General features: G+C 43.2%; 2 pseudogenes; one reads left to right on the forward strand and one right to left on the reverse strand.

The window, feature by feature from the left end:
* Nucleotides 1-804: 804 nt before the first annotated feature.
* On the reverse strand, nt 805-1,442 carry LOC101980850 (annotated as a pseudogene).
* Nucleotides 1,443-1,467: 25 nt separating this feature from the next.
* Nucleotides 1,468-3,901, forward strand: LOC101998469 (annotated as a pseudogene).
* The last annotated feature ends 4,455 nt before the right edge of the window (nt 3,902-8,356 follow it).

Here is an 8,356-nt window from a genome sequence, read left to right on the forward strand (position 1 = left end):
GTGTAGTAGGATCAAAAACCCATTGCCATTGTTCTTAAGATTTCTGCCTCCTCCCCGCCACCGCCTCCCATTTCCCTCCCCCTCCCCCAATCAAGTCCCCCTCCCTCATCAGCCCAAAGAGCAATCAGTGTTCCCTGCCCTTCCGGAAGTCCAAGGACCACCCACCTCTATCCGGGTGTAGTAAGGTGAGCATCCAAACTGCCTAGGCTACACACTGTAGGCCACATAGAAGGATTTTTGTCTACATGTGTCTTGACTGTATATCCTGATCTTTTTCTGTGTATAGGTATCTTTTATCTGCTAAGTGATGTGCATACCTTTAGAGCTGCAAATTTGGTAAGTGGTTCCACCCCATTCTTTAGCTATTTGAGAGTCTAGCTTCATGGTGGAGATACTGGCAGGAACCAGATTTATTTCCACAACTCTGTAAAGTTTCAGGTCCATGCAACCACCAAGAAACCTGATACTGTCTGGCAAAAACACCATTTCAATGTTTGGTGGAAGAGCCTCTTAAAAGGGCTGTGAGAGTCTGTGACTAACACTGAGTCAGGCAGCCTCTTAAAGGAGCTGTGACTCTGCATACCACCAGCAAACAGGACCTACTGGAGTAATAATGGTTGCCTACAAGCTATGCTTGATGCTGTTCCTGTCTGTCTAGAATCATCCTTTTCATCCAACCAGAAGCCATAACTTTATTAGTGATAGAAACAGTTCAAATTTCAAACCAAGCTGTAGTTCCACCTTTGAAACACCAAAAAAAAAGGGGGGGGGGAGAGGATGGGGAGTGTCCTCGCTCTCAAATAGTTAGATTGTTAATTTCATAAGAGCATTTACAATATCATTACTGTTGGTTTTCAGGCCTCACTGCCTTTACCCTGGACACATTCGCCTGTGACATGACCAATTCTATGTCCTTAACTTCCACACCTGCTTCATCAACCTCTTCCTCCTCACTCTCCTCTTGTACGGTCTGAATGTTTTCTTGAATGTTTGAAACAGCTTCACCTTGAACTTTGAATTTCTGAGCAGCTGCTTTCTCTGCTTGCTGAGACAAATCTTCAATCTTGGCTTCTCCAAATACGAGGTAGGTGTCTGAAGCTGGGCTCTTGTAGATATCTGGTTTGGTGATTACGAAGAGGATATATTTAGATTTCTAGATAGTGACTCTAGTAACCCCATACCCAGCCAAAGGCCCAGCTTGGACATAGCCCTCAGTGCTTTTTTGCACTCCGGCACTGCTCTGCTTTATTGACTGGTTCTTCATCGATTTCAGCTGTTGCCACAAGCTGGGCTTATTGTGTGGCTGTCTGTATGGAGTCTTGTTCCTTGAGCTCTGGTACTGATTCATAGCTGTCAGATTCTGTTCCCGACCATTTCTAAGCCTGGGGCTGTGGCAGCTCCTGCTCTGTGGCAGGGACGGTTTCTGTGGCTTCATCAGGCATTTTGTTCAGAGGACGTGGAACTAAGATGGCGGTGGAAAGAGAGTGAGCCAGAGCATCTAGAATCATTTTTGTTTTAATGCTTTCTCAGGCTTTATGTGGAAATCTTTTGCAAATGTTTGAGTGGTTTTGTAGACAGACATTTCTGTCCTTCCTGGTTCTGCAGCCATTCAGTCCCAAAGAAACAAACAGAGGCTTATGTTAATTATCAACTGTTTGGCCTACAGATCTGGCTTATTATTATCTCTTACAACTTCAACTAATGCATAATTTTAATCTATGTTTAGTCATGTGGCTTGGTACCTTTCCTCAATAAGGCATTCTCATCTTGCTTCCTCTGTGTCTGGCTGGTGACTCTATCTCTCCTTTTCCTCTTCCCAGAATTATCCTAGTCTGATTGCCCTGCCTAAACTTCCTGTTTTTCTGGCTATTGGCCAATCAGTGTTTTATTAAACTAAAACACGTGACAAATCCATAGAGTGTACAAGAGCATTCTCCCATAGCATGAACTACAGCCCTATCTCTTTCTAATGAATCCCATTGTTCATACAAAGAGAGAGTCATTCTGTATTCAGTTACTAGGGGAATCTTCAAAGCATTTTTGATATGAGTGGATAAAATGTTCCAAACTAACAAAAGTTTTATATGGTTCTCCTAATAAGCTACCTATTGACCTGAGGGTCAATTTAGAAAACAATGAAGTGATATAACATCCCTGAGTATCCCAGACTACCTACTCAGAAAATAGCATTGTAATTTGGATAATTTCAGGGACTCCAATTTCCAGATGATAGAAAGGGGAATGGAGGAGAAAATGAAACTCAAAATATGTAGCGTGCCTATTATTGTGTCCCACAGAGTAAAAAGAAAACAAATTCTAGTTCTTCGTTTGAATTCATTTTATCCTTCAAACTGCCTCCAGGAGAAATGTCACAGGATGCCATTGCCCAGAGCTGAGACTACAAACTGTTCAACATCCAGAATTTCTCCTGCATGTGTTCCATTCACAACTTCTATTTTATTCTGGAGCAAATGAAGGACAGCATTAGAAGCCCATCTTTCCACACTCTGAGACAATGGGGATGATCTTTCGGGAATTCACCAAGACCAACTAGCCTGGGTCTGAAAAAGCATGGGATAAAACCGGACTTACATATTGGACAATGAGGACTACTGAGAACTCAAGAACAATGGCAATGGGTTTTTGATCCTACTGCACATACTGGCTTTGGGGGAGCCTAGGCAGTTTGGATGCTCAACTTACTAAACCTGGATGGAGGTGGGCGGTCCTTGTACTTCCCACAGGTCAGGGAACACTGATTGCTCTTCAAGCTGATGAGGGAGAGGGACTTGATCGGGGGAGGGGGAGGGAAATGGGAGGCGGTGGCGGGGAGGAGGCAGAAATCCTTAATAAATAAATAAATTAAAAAAAACTCTACAAAAAAAGAAGCCCATCTTTCTCAAGAGTAGACAGTGACAAATGGTGTTTGAGAGATTACCCAAAGGGTTTTGATGAAGAAGGCTCAGATTACCTGTCAGTTAACATAGAGTTGCTCAGCTCTCCAAAGAGTCAAATTAAGGCAGAGATCAAGTTTTGGATCGTAAACGCCAAAGGAGAAAAAAGCACACCTGTGACTAGCCCGAAAGACTTTAGTTTCCTGCCAGGCTACCAATGGGGTTACAAATTGTTCGTCCTTCGAGATTTTCTTTTGGACCATTCTCACTGCCTTCTCCCTGAAGACAACTTCACCCTCTACTGCATGGGGATCCTGGCCCCTTATTCCTACAGTATCCCTGACAATAGCACGGAGCCGAGAATCCAGGTTCCCAAAGGCCCATTAGGAGATGATCTAGGAGAGCTGTGGAAGAATTCGAGCTTCACATATTGCTGCCTGGTGGTAGCTGGCCAGGAATTCCGGGCTCACAAGGCCATCTTAGCTGCTCGCTCTCCAGTTTTCAGAGCCATGTTTGAACATGACATGGAGGAGAGCAGAAAGAATCGCATTGAGATTCATGACCTGAAACCCGAAGTCTTCAAGGCAATGACGGACTTCATTTACACTGGGAAGGAACCAGTCCTCCACGGCATGGCAGATGTTGTGCTGGGAGCTGCTGACAAGTATGGCCTGGAGCATTTGAAGGTCATGTGCGAGAGTGCCCTCTGCAGGGACCTCTCTGTGCAGAATGCTGCCCACACTCTCTTCCTGGCTGATCGCCACAGCACAGGGCAGCTGAAAACACAGGTCCTGAATTTGATTACAGCTCATGCTTCCGAGGTCTCTCAGACCGCAAGCTGGAAGTTAATGGTGGATTCATGCCCCCACTTGGTGGCTGAAGCATACAGCTCTCTGGCTTCTGCTCAATGCATTCTACTGGAGCCCCCTCCCAATCATCTGAAGCAAGCCCAGGAACCTGTCACTGGTACCATCTATGTGTATCCCAGAAGCAGTGGTCAGTGTTGATACTGATGACTCCTGGGTAGACTATGGGGTACATGGAGCAATTACAGCAACTCTGGGGAAAGACATCATGGTTTAGTAGTACTTTAATGCATTTATTAATGCCTTGAATATTGTAGTGGTGTATTATTTGTATTTTGATAAACCATTCTTCCCTGAAGACCAGAAGTAAAGGTAAAGCCACTGGAGATCAGACAATGGTGACATAGACCTTTAATCCCAGGATTTGTTAGACAGAGTAACATGGATCTCTGTGAGTTTAAAGGCACCTTAATCTAAACAAGATCAATGCAGTAACAAGTCCAGGTGGTGGTGGTTCACACCTTCCATCCTAGCTTAGGAAATCCCAGCACGAGAGGTAATATGAAAAGGGATGAGAGAGGCTTAATAATCTGCCCAGCCTTAAGACAGGAAAGACACCTCTAGTGTCTTGGCTGGTTTGCTTTTCTGGTTGTCGGTCTGAACCCCAATATCTATCTCTAGGTTTTTATTTTTGGTGCTACAGAATGGCAGGTTAGGGGAGGAACCATGATGATCTCTGATGGACTCTCTGCAACATCTCCTCTGTTGCTCTACTGGTTTTATTTTTGTTCAGTGATTTGGAAACTGGGATGCAGTTTAGCTAAATCCCCCAGCACATCCCAACAGGGTTTCTTTGGAGAAACCTGTGTGGATAGGACTGTGAAGAACATATGGCAAGGGCTCAGAGCAAAGGAGAAAACAAACGTGAATGTGTTCTTACAAGAGACGAGGAAGAGATTGAAGACATTTTTCCTCCAAACTCAGTTTGTGGAGACTGGAGAGATGACTCAGTGGGCAAAAGATATCGATCCTCTTGCAGAGGACCCTTGTTCAGTTATGTAGACAAAATTTTACCCCAATACAATACAATAGAAAAGCAATAAAAATTGTAGACTCACTTTGTGGATTCCAGTGGTGTTTCTGTTAGAAGGAATCCAGTCCTGCTCAGCTGCGAAAGTTTGTGAGGGTCCTCACAGTCACACACACAAAGGTTAATAAATGATACCTAAGAAATTGCTGTACTCTGAGACTGTTACCTAGCCCAGCTGTCATCAGTTAGCCTTTCTCCAGCGGCTGATGGCAGTAAAGGGGTTCACAGAATCAAATAAACGGGGATCATAGGATCTCACAGGGACTGAAGAGGCAATCATACAGATGCCTGGGTCAGCACTATTTCCTCTGTATGCATACTGTGGTTGTTTAGTTTGGGTTTTTTTTTGTGGAACTCATAAAGACTGGGACTTTTAGTGATTATTCTATTTTGCTAGGGTTATTCTGTCGATTTAAAATACATGTCTCATCTTGGTTTCCTTTTACTATGAGAAACCTATTGTGCCCTATTTTGTTTATCTTTGATCCCTTTTGCTTTGAAGAGTATGTAGCATCTTTACTTACTTCTTCTGATTAGGTTATAGTTGAAGGCTATTTTATTAGCTATAAAAGCTAGAACACCAGCTTACTTCCTAGGTCAATTTTCTTGGAATGTCTGTTTCCACAGCTTTGCTGTGAAGCAACCACTACCCATTTTGTTAAGGTGGGTTTCTGGCTGCAGCTAAAAAAGGGAACCTGATTTATTATGTACTGTTATTAGTCTATGACTTCTCACTGGGGAATCAAGACCACTGATAATGAGAGATATCAATGACCAAGGATGATTGATTCCTAATACTTCATTGTTATTGTTTTGGTCGTGGTGGTGGTGTTTTTGTGTATGTGTTTTCCTACTTTTGCCTTTAATGCTCTTAAATTATTTATTCCCTGTATTGTTCATGGTTGTAGTTAATTTCCTTAGGTTGGATTTTTACTTCAACCACTCTCTGTAGGGCTATGTTTGTACATAAATATTGTTTAAATTTGGCTTTACCTTGGAATATCCTAATTTTTCCATCTAGAGTTTTGAACGTTTGGTTGGGTATAGTAGTCTCTGGTTGTGCATCTGTGATCCCTTAGAGTCAACTGCACATCTGCATAGGCTTTAAAGTACCTCCTACCTCTGATATTCTCAGGCTGCCCCACAATAGTTTGGCAGATTACCCTGAGGTTCCAGAGATAAGATCTTGACATGCCAGATTTCTCAGAACAAGTCAGAGATAAAAGAGTGTGGGTGTCCGTGAACTCTGGGAATGCACATCCTCATTCTAGGTAACCAAGACTCCATTTGATCAGTCTCTGCTACTGTTTGGAGGAATCTGACATCTGAACCTGGTCTGTCACCTCTGTATGAGGAATCTTATTTATGTTTGGAAATAGAAGAGAAGTTGGCTGTGCACTCATGCTTCAGTGTTCAGAACATTTCTGATTCCATGGTGGATGTACCACTTAGGCTGCAAAATCAATCACCTACACAGCACCAGCTACCAGCACTAAAACAAGTTCCTAATTCATCAACATCCATAGTGATGGAAAAACTCTAATTGTTCTACCCCTGCTATTTGACTCCCATAGTTCTTCTTCTGTCTAGCTCGTCTTGTTAACAAAATTCTGCTGATCAAAATACAGCATCTGTACTTCAAAGCTCACCCCCAAAGAGACCCATGGTACACTGGGTTTCCTAACAGCCTGCCTATACACTTTCTGTTGTAGACTTAAATCCATGTCCCAGCAGTCTTCTCTGGGGCTATCCTACATTTCTGAAGGTTCCACTGAGATCACAGAGACCAGAAATGAAATAGGGTGGTGGATTTAGAACCCCTTGGATGGTGATGAGTATGGAGTACAAGGAGCTCCTAGGTTGTGCTCATCCTGAGTTCCAGGCACCCAAGACCCCCTATGATCAATGTGGAGACACAGAACTGGCTTAGAGTTCAAGCTCCTCCTGGGAGAGATGAGATGAAGTTGGGAAACGGTTGCTTGGCAAACCAAGTATAGATAAAAGCAAACTTTCTCCGCACATTTTTCAAACTTTCTGTCAGAATCTGTGGCCTTTGAGCTCAGTTCTTCAAGTTCTACCAGATATAAAGGAGTGCTTTGCTTCTGTATACTTTTTGTCTTGTTTCTATGTACTTGTTTTCATTTTTATTACTGTTATTAATTGAGGTATTGTTCCTTGCAAGGTGAGGCAGGAGTTTCTTTTGATCATGTACATGAGTAAAGGGGGATTTCTGAGTTGGGGTAATGCTTTTTTAGTCTCTATAAAAAGCCTTACGAAGCTGTGCCATATGCCTTTAATCCCAGCACTTGGGAGGCAGAGGTAGTCGGATCTCTGTGAGTTCAAGGCCAGCCTTGTATACAAGAGTTAGTTCCACGATGTGCTCTAAAGCCACAGAAAAACCCTGTCTTAAAAAAAACCACCCCCCCCAAAAGCCATACGAAATAAACCTTGTTATGCAGCTGTTCATACTCTGCATCCCCTGTGTCATGATTTGTGTGAGACCCTTACCCAGGGACGTCAACACACTAGATGCTAACAGATCAATTGCTGCATTAGACCAGAGAATTCTGGCAATTCCACACAGATAGCAAACCTTACAGAAGTTCTTTGGTCTCTCAAGTCTGGAGGAAAGTCTTAATTAGGCATTTTCTATGAAGACACATAGAAGTCTTGGGACCTCTATCCATAGTTTAGAATTTGTACAGGACTTCACAGGATTCCCCTGTCCATTCCTGTACATGAAAACACGCTGGATAATCTTGTGCTCTTGTATGTGTGGGGGGTGTTTTATTGTGCTTCTGCAACTTTTGTTTTCTGTTAATGAACAGTGGCTTTCTCAGGTAGGAGGACATCTCCCTATGGTTAAAGACATGTGTGAATCACTTTTGGGTATGACCAGTTACCCTGTAACATCCCCACCAATGGAAAATCAGAAACACTCCCCCGTACCTCTCCATTAATGTGAAACTTCATGCATAAAGCCTAAGCCTGCTTCCCAGGGGTCCTCAGTTTATTTGTGAGAAGTAATACAGGCCTCCAGGAGCATGCCCATCAGAGCACAGGACTCACAGTTTAGAGTACCTTTCATGGAAACAAGGGGTGTTGAAGAGATCACCTACAAACCCTTCAAATGATAGACGAGAGGTAGAGGATACCTACTACCCTGCCCCTGAACACACCTGGTAAACAGTCACCAATGCTACTAGTTAGCCATCTGCACAAAACCCACCAGAGGTATGAAAAAAACCAAGGGATCAAAACCAAATGATTGAATTATCCTACTTTGGCAGATAAGTAGTTTTGGACTCAGATTTACACAAACACCAGACTGGAAATGGCTGAGCTGATCGAATCAATGTACATATTTCTTTATCTCTCCAAAACAGGACTAACTAGTGAGACATGACATGTATGTAGCACATCTCTCATCACACTACAGAGGGGGATCTATCCCCAACCCCTCCCACTCTGGTTCTGTGGAGTGTATTCTGCATCCCATGGAAATGAGAATAATCTTTCCCTCTGACGGACCAGTAAAATAAGCCTGCCACTTCCAGGGATTAATG

Source organism: Microtus ochrogaster, unplaced genomic scaffold, assembly GCF_000317375.1.
Source record: "Microtus ochrogaster isolate Prairie Vole_2 unplaced genomic scaffold, MicOch1.0 UNK16, whole genome shotgun sequence".
Lineage (NCBI taxonomy): Eukaryota > Metazoa > Chordata > Mammalia > Rodentia > Cricetidae > Microtus > Microtus ochrogaster.